A 12,317-nucleotide genomic window follows, 5' to 3' on the forward strand; every position below is an offset into this window, starting at 1 on the left:
TATCACTGACGTGTCCAAAGCATGCTTTCATTTAATTGACTTTAAATTATTACTATTATTTTATTTCTATTGGGATTTATGTTCTTATTTCTAAATTAAAAAGTAATTAAAACTGTTATCTAGCATCAGCACATCATTTTCTGTGTTAAAGAATGCAAAATGTACTAAATAAAATTTCAAGCTAGAACAACATAGGCAAGAAGTTTGATATCTCTTTAAGATGGATTAGCTGTACAAAGGAGATATGAGTTGCCAATTCCAGGAGACTTAACTATTCATGATGTGCATGTTCTAATATCATATTCAACTCAGTTATCACCTGCAATAGCTTCTCCATTGGCCATTCAGCCTCCTATAGACATATTGATGGAGGTGTGATTAACTGAAGCTCATTCCAGGAAATAAAATAGATAAATATAGATAGACATATATGTATAAATCTCTTTCCAGAAAAAAATATGATTTACATATACTATGATAATATATAGAATAAAATTATGTATGTATAATTTTATGTATATTTATGTATGTTATATATAATGTGTATTTATGTATATACATATACATATATACAATAAAATTATATATATTTTATGTACATATATACACATATATACATACTCTGGTCTTAATGGATAAAGAAAAAATCATTATTAAAATCCTCAATAAAGGGGCAGCCCCGGTGGCTCAGCAGTTTAGCACTGTCTTTAGCTTAGGGCGCAATCCTGGAGACCTGGGATCAAGTCTCATGTCGGGCTCCCTGCATCGAGCCTGCTTCTCCCTCTGCCTAGGTCTCTGCCTCTTTCTTTCTCTCTCTCTCTCTCTGTCTCTCTGTCTCTCTGTCTCTCTGTCTCTCATGAATAAATAAATAAAATCTTTAAAAAAATCCTCAATGAAATAATATTTTCTTTCATAAATTTTTATTCAATGTAGATAAGAACATGATATTAACTACACAGATATATAGTTTTTTCAAAAATTATTTACATCTATTTGCATTATTTTCTTCCCAATGTCCAAATAGTTACTCTATTGGCAAAAAAACAAAAACAAAAACAAAACAAAACAAAAACCTTTTCACCACTGACCATTCCTTTGTCAACCTATCTTCTATTACATTTGACTATACTAGAAGAATGGGATAAGATGGTCCACAGTCATAAACTGATATATGTTAGTTATTTCCCAGTATATTAAGACACAGGCAGATATAGCTACAGAAAATGCCCAAGGAACAGCTTGAACTTTTTAGGGAAGCTAACCAATGAAGAAACTTATAGTATGTAATTAAAAGAGAATCAACTTTTATCCAGGGAATGCAGTAATTTAGTCTTAATGACATTTGACAGGGGAGACTAAGGTCATCCTAAGAAGTCTGATTCTGAAGCCCTCTGGACTCTTTAAAACCTTTCCACAAGACATATTTCTCATAGGAAACCTAATTTGATATGCCTTAAGGTTACCAAAGATGTGGAGAATAAATTGTTTTAGTGTCTAGACATTTTTCCTTTAACAAGAGTTGTTAATATCTTGGTCAGAAACCATGCCTAATTATGTGTTCTCTACTGCACTTAGACCTCAATCCCTGTTAGTTGACAAGAGCAACAGGAGGCGTGCGTGGGTCCTAGGCTCACTGCTAGGCCGCAGCAGCGCTCCTCTGCCACATGTGGTGCATTAGCTAAGGCTGTTGCACCCAGTCCAAAGGGATATTAGTCCAAAAACAATTCAGTTATCTTTGATTGAGGCTTCCACATGCTGCGAGTATAGTAGATAATTCACGGATGCTCAATTTCCTTGAAAAATCAGGATGATCCTCGTGCGCTTTTGTCTATTTTCTTATTATTTGATCTCTCAAGAACGGTTCATTGTAGCTCTAACCAGAAACCATTAAAATTAAAGTTATCTAATTATCTTTGAACTTGTCTTTATTGCAGTGGCCAAAATCATTCTAAGCATTGCAATTTTTGCATTACATATTCTAGTGATGTTAAAGATGGAATTTATTTCTTTTTAAAGATTTATTTGAGAGAGCATGAGAAACAGAGTACACATGAGCAGGGTGGAGGGGCAGAGAGAGAGGAAAAAGTAGGCTCCCCACTGAGCAGGGAGCCTGATGTAGGACTGGATCCAGGACCTTGGGATCATGACCTGATCAGAAGGTAGATGCTTAACCAACTGAGCCTCTCAGGCACCCAATGTAATTTATTTTTATTTATTTATTTTTTCTGGAATTCATTTTCTAATGTGATCTTTGGCACATAACATAACCCCCAAAAGTCTCCAACCATATTTTCAAATATGGTACCAAAAGTTCAAAGCTAGTTATTAAATCTGGAATTATGTAAAAAATACCATGCTTTCTTTTTAACAGCCAGTAATCAATGAGATGTCACTAAACACATATACATAAATATATATGTATATGTGAATAAGAATGGTTAAAACGGAGGGGTTTTTTTGCATGCATGTACATTCATCATGAATCCCAGAAATGCTTTTTAAAGCTCCCTAAGTCTAATAAATATGTCAGCATTCTTACTAGTTTGTAGTAAAATATAATCAAGCTGTAAGACCAATAACATAGAATAGAGAACAAGTAATTTTCAGCAAAATAGGTATGTTAAAAGGCTGAAAAATTATGTCACCAAATACAGTCTTTTGGACACTGAGAGAATATGTCAGCACAAATAAGCCTCTGTAGAATATTATACCCTTAATAATTAATCAGAGTAATTGGAAATTTGCAAACTATAATAATTGGTCTCTATTCTACCGAGGCAGATAAATTAATGGGTTAAATAAAAACCCTTGTAAAAAAACAATTAACAATCAAATCGTCTAAAATTTAGTTTTCTGAAAATATGATCTTACCTGAATGCTATTGTGTAGAACTTCATTTGTGTCTGAATATCTGGGTCAGTGTCATTTATATAATTTGCCTAGCACTCTTGGCAAAAGGCAGAGATAATTCCTAGTGGAAATTAAATTATGCATTAGTATATGCATTATCACATCCATTTACTCATTTATGAATAGATATGTATCGAATGCAACTATTTGCAAAAATGTCTGTCAAAGAACTGAGGGTTTAGCAGTAAACAAAATGGATAATAATCTCTACCTTCATGGAGTGTATAATATATATATTTTCTTCTCTGAAGGTAAATGTTCAAATATTTATTTTATATATATTCAAAATAATCCACATAAATACATGGTGAAGAGATCCAATTAAAAATGCAAATATTGAGATGAAGAGATTTGACAAAGAGCTGACTTCTGACATTGACTTATAGGTCAATGCTCTCTTTGCTAACCATATAGGATTTCTTCATAACATAAGTGTCCAATTATTCTAAAAATTATTTTATGTACATACCTATTTGATTTTGTAGTTTAAATGATATAGTATCAAAGTGTAATTAGCAGGGAAAGATCTATGATGAACACTTGCTAACTGAGCTTGTATTATCTTCTACATTTCACAGTGGATGAGATACTAGATAAAAGTTACAAAAATGAGAACATGAACATTGACATTTCCCCTTTTGATATGTATTGTCAGATTTGTGCCTATATGTAAGGAACCACTTTAAAATATAGAACCCAAAAGAATAAGATTTTAATATAGAAAATGTGAAAAGCTAAAAGCTTCCCACCAGTTCCATATATTCATGATACCTCAGTGGCTATTTGGGGCATTTGTAAAAAGGAAAGGCACGCATCCTAACCCAACGCGGTGATATCCACTAAACTGATGTATAGTACATTTTCTCGGCCTTCCTCTGAGAAAGCTTTAAACTTTCTCCATGTCCCCTGTCTATATATATTTTTTCTTTTTTTGGTCATGCTGTATTTTCATACTACTGAAAAACACAAAGCTGAAAAGAAATATAGAAATATATATAAAATATATGTAAAAGAAATATAGAAAAAGTACAGTGTGGTCCCCCCGAATAAGAAAAGAAAATGTACTGTGTGAAGTCCTCTCCTGTACTCCATTTCCAGTTTCATTCTGCTTTCTTTCCCAAAACAGAAAGCACTGTTTGTGCTATGCACATATCCTTTTCAACCCTCCCTGTCCCTGGGCTCATGTAAACATAATATTTTGTCTCATAGGGCTGCCATAACAAATTACCACAAACTGCGTAGCTTAAAACAACAGAAATTGACCCTCTCACAGTTCTGGAGGCTAGAAACCCAAAATCAAGACGTTAGCAGAGTGATGCTTCCTCTGAAGGCTTTAGGAAAGAATCTTTCCTTGCCTTTCTTCTAGCTTCTTTGAAAGTTCTTGTCTTGTACATCAGTCTCTCCAATCTGTGCCTCCATAATTATGAGTTTCCCCAGTGTGGCTATGTCTCTGTTGTCTTCTTTTAAGGGTTCCAGTCATACTAAATGTAAGGCCTAATTCAGTATGACCTCTTCTTAATTAATTACATCTGATGGCAAAAACGGTCTCCAACAAATTTTCATCAGGTTCCTCTGAGATCTCTTCCAGACTAGGCTTCAACCTTGGCTCAAATCTTTCTTCAGCCTGCCCAGCCCAAGCTTAGCAAAGAATCCTGCTAGGTCATCCCTTCCACCCCTGGTATAGGATCTCCCTCGATAAATCATCTAGTCCTCATCCTCATCCTTGATATCAGATCACCTTGCCTTGCCTTCAGCAAGAATACTCTTAAGTAGGTTTAGCAAGAACCCTTCACCTTTGATGTCTGCTCTTATTCCTTCGCCCTGCTCCTTGGCTATATATCCTTACTCATCCTTACTATATTTGAAATTGAGCTCTGTTCTGTACTAAAGTCTCTTTCCCCGTATTGCAATAGTTACTGAATGAAATCTGTCTTTATTAATTTAACTTGTGTACACTTCTGGTCCTCGTTGACACTGTAAAGCCCCTATTTTCCAAATAAAGTCACATTCTGAGGTTCTGAGTGGACATGGATTAAGGAGAATGCTACTTAACACAGTACACACTAAAACCATTCACTCCTTCACACACAGGAACACGTGTTTGTCGTTGTTGCATAAATCAGTTTGTCTCTATATCTTTCCAAAGAAATTGGTCCAATACCATTTAAGACTTTTGTGGGACTCATAGATAAACTTATCAGCTAAACAATATTAAAAACAAACAAAACTAAGCCTGAATATAATTATGGGAAAGTTAATCATCAGCTTTTAAGTACCCCCAAAGAAAGAGTGTTTCTGTTATAGAGACTTTCACACTGTATTGAAGTTATTTACATGACTATATCCCCAGAAGGATTTTGAGCTACTTTAGAATAGGAGCTATGTATCATATTTCTGAACTCTTAGGGTCAAATATAGTGTCTAAGACATAGTAGGCATTTAGTGAGAGTCTCAGGTTGAGCTCAAACTGGACTTCCAACCTGTTTAGATGTGTCTAGTGAGTTGAGGAGTGATATCACTAGAAGCATACTTGCTTGCAATACCGAAGTCTCTTTAAAGGACTCTTCTTAAGAATAGCAGGAATCAATGAATCAAGCTAGACCCAGGAAAAGAATGTTCCAGAGACAGTGATTTTGATTAGTAGACTGGGTCTTTACCTCAGATGTGTCTTATGTACCAGCCTATATTTGACAAATAATCCTTATAGAGTGGAGGGAGACTATGAATTAGATTTGAAAGATCTGTTTCATTGAAAATCCTATAAGTTATGTGAAAATAAGCAGTACAGTTTGGATAATCTCTACAACACAGCACGAAGAAGGGATGGGTCTTTTCACTTATCTCGTCCTTGGCCTCGGAAGTCTGTCACTTTGGTAAATATCGATACCCAACAGTAAGAAACTTATTCATGACCATAAGTGAGATGCCCTCAGCTGAGCACCAGACATTCTCAAAAAGGCTGTTTATATGGTAGACACAAAATGGCAGTCAAATCAGTCTCCCCATAATGTTGACAGGCCAGTGAAGAGTTAGGGCAACATGGGTTACATAGATAAGGCTTACACCTTAAATAGAAACAAAAAGAGGACCACATTGCAAATTTTAGATGGGGCTCCAGAGATTAAAAAAAAAAAAAGAGAGAGGGCAGCCCCAGTGGCGCAGCGGTTTAGCGCCGCCTGCAGCCTGGGGCGTGATCCTGGAGACCCGGGATCAAGGCCCGCATCAGGCTCCCTGCATGGTGCCTGCTTCTCCCTCTGCATGTGTCTCTGCCTCTGTCTCTCTAGCTGTGTCTCTATGAATAAATAAATAAAATCTTAAAAAATAAAAAATAAAAAAAAATGAGGCAGGTAATCTTATGAGATCTTTTTAAAACTATGCTTGTATTTGAAAAGACTTAAACACAAATGCATAAAGAGCTAAAAAATAGTGTTATAATTTCAAACCTGCTAATGCAAAACAATCATCTGGTAACGGAGATGCATAGGAATATGCAGTATATTTTTTTTAATGGAAAGATATTATAAGCACAAATTATTCCTAATGTTCTCCCAAATGGCAATTCCAAATTCATGAAGGTTATAAAGAAAATGGTGAACGTTCTTAGATGTTATTGGGTCTAATTATAAATCTGTGTGATCTTTACACTATATGAATCTAACATTTAAGGGGAAATATAAGTAGCTAAAGAAACTCATAAAATTCATTTAAATTATCTTCTGAAATGTCTAGATTCACAAATTTAATGCAAAAGCCAGTTGAGAAAGTTGTAAGGGAAGTTTTCTTTTTCCCTGAAGTTTTCTATTAATTATAATCTTCTGTCAGAGAAAACTGCTTTATTCTTTATTAAGATTGATCCTTGGGCACTCTGGGTGGCTCAGCGGTTTAGCGCCGCCTTCAGCCCAGGGCATGATCCTGGACACCCGGGATCGAGTCCCACATCGTGCTCCCCGCATGGAGCCTGCTTCTCCCTCTGCCTGTGTCTCTGCCTCTCTCTCTCTCTCTCTCTGTCTTTCATGAATAAATAAGTAAAATCTTAAAAAAAAAAAAAATGATCCTTTATGTGTGTTGTTCTATATTTCTACCTGGCCAGTTCTGAGGCACAAAGTGAAGCTAAAGCTTCTGAGGAAAGCATTTCAAAGTTTAATATTCTTACCTGTGGATTTAAATTACAGTAGTTTCCTGAGAGCTTTACCAGTTTATTTCCATATTTTTAAGCAAATCATGTATCCAAATATTTGAATGAGAGAAGATACAAAAAGACAAGGAGGGTCAAATTTAAAGAAGACCTTCCCCATATAAAAGAATAATCCCCTATCATCAGGGGCAGGCATCTCCAAAATGGTGATTTTTTTTCCCAGGAAATCATAAAATAGTCACCAAAATGTAAACACCTGTGTCTTGCTAGTTGTTTCTCTATTTTTCTTTAGCCCAAATGTTCCTTTTTAGGCTATCCTCCTCTATGCTCTGTGACTCTTTTAGACTCTTCAATATGACTCTTCTATGGTGCCAGAAGTGTGGGATCCTTTCTTGGTGTTCATCTCCTTCATCAACTTCAGCTTCAGAAAAATAGGCCTCTATATACAAATGCTCACATTGTATCTGTATCTTTTAGCATAAGACCAGGGCTTTTGTGATTGAATAAATGAAAGAACAAATGATTCAGTGCTTCTCAAATTCTCCATCCAGTACACATATTCATAAAGCTACTCAGATTACTCACTTGATACAGACACAATTGATGTCAGGCAATGTATAATTACTGGATGAAAACAGCTGATACACACACACACACACACACACACACACACACACATTTAAATTCCCTGCATTTATCAATTTACCTGCAGAGACTCCCTGACCATGCTTACATTTATTCTATGTCAGTGCTAAGCCAAAAAAAAAAAAAAAAGTGGCTTGGCACATAGTTACTGTGTAATCAAAGGGAAATATAATGAGGGTTTATGCTTATGGAAGATATTTTTCACTTAGCACTTAATCTTAGGCCTGATCAATGCCTTTGCTTCTACAGAGGAAAGACAAAAAAACAGTACATTTTGCTTTTAACACCATGCATTTGGCACACAGTTCATTGAAACCCCATTAAAGTGATGTGTCTTTAGAATAAATTAGAGAATGGCTCAAATTCTAGGCTTGATATAATTAAACCACAAGCTTCATGATCCCATATTCTTGTGGACATGCCAGCTGCATTTGCACTCATGCTGTTTGCACAGAATACCCATGTGAGCACTCACTAAAGTGAACTATCCAACCTAAAAACACTGTAAATTGGTCTGTGACTTCATTGCTACATTACAGAACCAAAGGGAAACTTGTCTGATGTGGAGGACAAAATGCGAAGCAGAAAAATGGGATTTTCAAAGTTTTTTGAATTGCTCAAATATAATTAAATACAGTTGTTTACTTCAGCCTCGGAACAAAGATAGTATAGCTTCATGGATATGTAAATTTTTAAAGCATTTTGAAGTATAGATTGGTAAGAATCATTTGTGAACACATTTTAAAACTCTTACAAACTTTATGAGGTGAATAGAAAGTTTTAACAATTATTTTCTGTCACAGCTTCGCATTTATTCCATTGTCATCAGAGTGTGAAGAATTTAATGTCAGTGAACAATTATGATAGGATTCATTTACTGGATGTTTACTGTATACCAGGACATTTTGTATAATAGCCATATTTCTTAATACATTCATTCTAATTTTGAAAAGATTGAAATTTAGAGACATTAATTTATGTCCACAATGTAAAGTAGCTGATTCTGATCCAAACACAGCCTTGGTTATTGAAAGCCTCTGCTCTTTTCTTTCTACATTGTAAAGAAATAATCGTGTATTTCTCCTCTACTACCCACAAAACAGGTTTGTGGCCAGGTCAGTGTGAGGAGTTTCCCCCATACAGACCGGTTCTCTGACATCAGCTAGGTACCCTACAATTCAATTCTGACACTAACCAGAGTTAGTGTAGACCTCTACAGGTTAAGATCTCAGTCCCACAAGATTGGCCTCTACTTCAGATGCCAATCACAAGTAGTGGGTATTCCCAGGTTACCCACAACTTCTGTTCAAGTTGGCTACAAATTGAAGTTCCCAAGACTCCTTCTTTAGGTTTGATCATTTCCTAGAATGCCTCTTGGGACTCAAGACAACAGTTTACTTAATAATGCCAATTCGTTGCAAGAGATATTTTAAAAGATACAAATGAATAGCCTGATGGAGAGATAGTTAGGGCAATGTCTGGAAGAGTCTTTTGCACAGGAGCTTCTGCCCTCCTGGAGTTGGAGTGTGGCCCCTCCTGGCATATGCATGTGTGCATATGGAGATCCCTAAACCCTGTAGCTTAGGGATTTTTATGGAAGTTTTGTCAGATAGGCATGATAAATCATTACCTCAATTTCCAATATCTCTCCCCTCTCCAGAGAACTGAACATGGGACTCAAAGTTCCAAGCTTCTAATCATGTGTTGGTTTTTCTGGAGGCCAGCTTCTATGACGGAGCAGGTACACAAAGAGTTAACTCATCATAACAAAAGACACTCTTATCATACATGGAAACCCAAGGGATTTAGAGGCTCAGACTCCTGTCACTCAGGAAGTTACAAGGGTACTTTTGCAGAACATTCTGTCAGGAACTGGGGTGAAAGAGCAAATATTAGCAGGAACCAGAGGTAGAGACCAATATATATCTATTTCGTATTATTTCACATTATGACTATCATTCAGATAATTAATATTATCTTCTAAGTGTCAAAAACATTGCAAAAACTGGATTTTTAAATATGGAACTCTAAGATATATTATTACTTTCATTCACTTTTTAAAATCCTTTCATTCGTTAAAATGGTGGCTTTCAAAATCAATGCTACCTTTACTTACAGTTTATTGGTCCTAATTAGGAAAGGAAAAGAGATTGTGTTGCGTACTGGAATATAAGGATGCACTGATTGGCTTCAGGACTGTAGAGACATTTACTTTTAAGTTAAAGAATCCCTGACTCACTGGTTTTGAGTTCTGATTTGCAAGATTTTTTCTTCTTCCTTGATGTCAGGCTCTTACTTCTTAAATTTGGCTGTTTTCTGTCCACTGTGCGGGAATCCTTTGAACTCAATAATCTCAGAACTCTTCTAATACATGAGTTATCGACCTGAGTGGGTTTCTGCTGAGCTCTACCCTCTTAAAAAAAAAGAAAGAAAAAAGAAAAAAACAGGTGTCCTAACGGATTATATGGTATATCGTGTGTGTGTGTCTGTGTGTGTGTGTGTGTGTTTTGTGGGGGTTGCATCTTTGAGAAGGCTCAATTTGTAAGCTATTATCTAAATCATTAAATTTTTCAGACCGGTGATCCACATATAAGACAGGTGTCACTAATTGAATGAAAGAATTGATCAGAAAGAAATGTGAATTTCCAACACCAGGATATTGTTTAAATAAATAGTAAAGCACCCATATGCTGGAATATTATGCAGCAATTAAAATATTTTTACCATAATATTACTTATTGACATAGGAAAAATTTCAAAACTAAAAATATATATTAAAAATATATACTAAAAATCCAGTTATACCACTTATGAAACCTATCCATCCATCTATAAATGTAACACATATATATATAAATGTAATATATAATATATATATTACAAGCTTAGGAAAAAGTAGAATAATGTATCATGTAAACAATATAGACTATTATTGGTTAGTAGGATTAAGAATCAGAAATCAGGGACACCTGGGTGGCTCAGTGGTTGGGCATCTGCCTTAAGCCCAGGGCATGATCCCAGAGTCCCAGGATCGAGCCCCACATCAGGCTCCCTGCATGAAGCCTGCTTCTCCCTCTGCCTGTGTCTCTGTCTCTTTCTCTGTGTGTCTCTCATGAATAAAATCTTTGAAAAAATTTTAAAAGAAAATCAGAAATCAATAGTTATCTAAAATGAATAAACTAATATATACATGTGAAACTACCAGAAAATGATTGTCCCTAGAAGTGAAAGGGCAAGTTTCCTGGGGTTTTTTATTGGCATATCTTAAAGTACTCTTTGACTTTAAAACAATGTAAATATATAGACATATTCTTAAGACTCCTCAGGAGGAAAGAGAATAATTCCTATACATAAAACTATAGCATCAAAATGAAAGTGAAAGAACATCCCTGTTCTTCACAAAGCTGTAAGATCAAAAGCATATCTGGGCTTTGTTAGAAAATCTCACACAGATTATACATTTAACTAAATGGCCTACTTTTTCATTCTAGTATCAGTGGATCAATAATTTTTAATAATATTAAATGATGTATGGAAATGGAACTTTTTTTTTCAAAGAGATGTGAAACTACACTGATATTTGTGAAATATTTCTTCTGTGAACATTTTTCAAAGGTCTTCATTAAGGTGAACTTTCTATTTCAATGGATTATCAACATTTTTCAAAGAGGTTTCCATTAAGGTAGATATTGTACTTCAGAAACTTTCTGACTTCATTTTATTATTGAGTTGCTGTTCTAAGGTTTTGAGAGACCAAACAAATGAAAATCCACGTGCCTTTAGTTCAATGATATACATCGCTTAGGATGAGGAGAGAAATGAATTGTGTCCTAAATTGCTGCACTTAATGGATTATGCCCAAGAAATTCATCTGCATCTCATTTAGAAGATAAAATTTTGAACCTTGAGGTTTTCAGTTAATGAGATTTAGATTTGGAATGTGAGCTGAAGTCATAAGGGGATGAGACTCTTGGGAATCTTGAGAGAGGGTGAATGGAGTTTGCATTCGGAAAGAATGCAAATCATTGAGGGCCTAGAGTGCACTGTGTTAGGCAAAATTCTAAGATGATTCTTAGGATTCCTCCCCTCTGTGTATACGCCGTATCATACCCCTCCTTAAGTATGAACAAGACTGGTGAAGACAATGGTATATTAATCCTCTGATTAGGCTATGTGATTAAGTGAAGAAATTTTGCAGATATAATTGAGGTTCCTGATCACTTGATTTTATGTTATTTATAACGCACATTATCATTATGGGCCTGACCTAACCAGGTGAATTTTTAAAAGAGACCAGAAAATAACAGAGAGATTTTTTTTTTCTGCTCACCTTGAAGTTGCGCTTAATTAAAACTTTCTATTCTGTGAAAGATATAGTTAAAAGTATGAATGACATGCCAGAGATTAAGAGAAAATATTTGTTTTTATCTTAAATATATGAAGAACTCTTAAAAGTCAACAAAATGAAAGCAAATAAATATTTAAGAAATGGGCAAGAGTTCTGAACAAACACCACATATAAGAATGTATGTGGCACATAAGCATATTAGAAGAGCTCAGCACCATTTGTCTTTGTGTAAATGTAAATTAAAACAAAAAGGCAACTATACATCTCTTAGAATGGCCA

The sequence above is a fragment of the Canis lupus genome, chromosome 15 (assembly GCF_011100685.1).
Source record: "Canis lupus familiaris isolate Mischka breed German Shepherd chromosome 15, alternate assembly UU_Cfam_GSD_1.0, whole genome shotgun sequence".
NCBI classification, from domain to species: domain Eukaryota; kingdom Metazoa; phylum Chordata; class Mammalia; order Carnivora; family Canidae; genus Canis; species Canis lupus.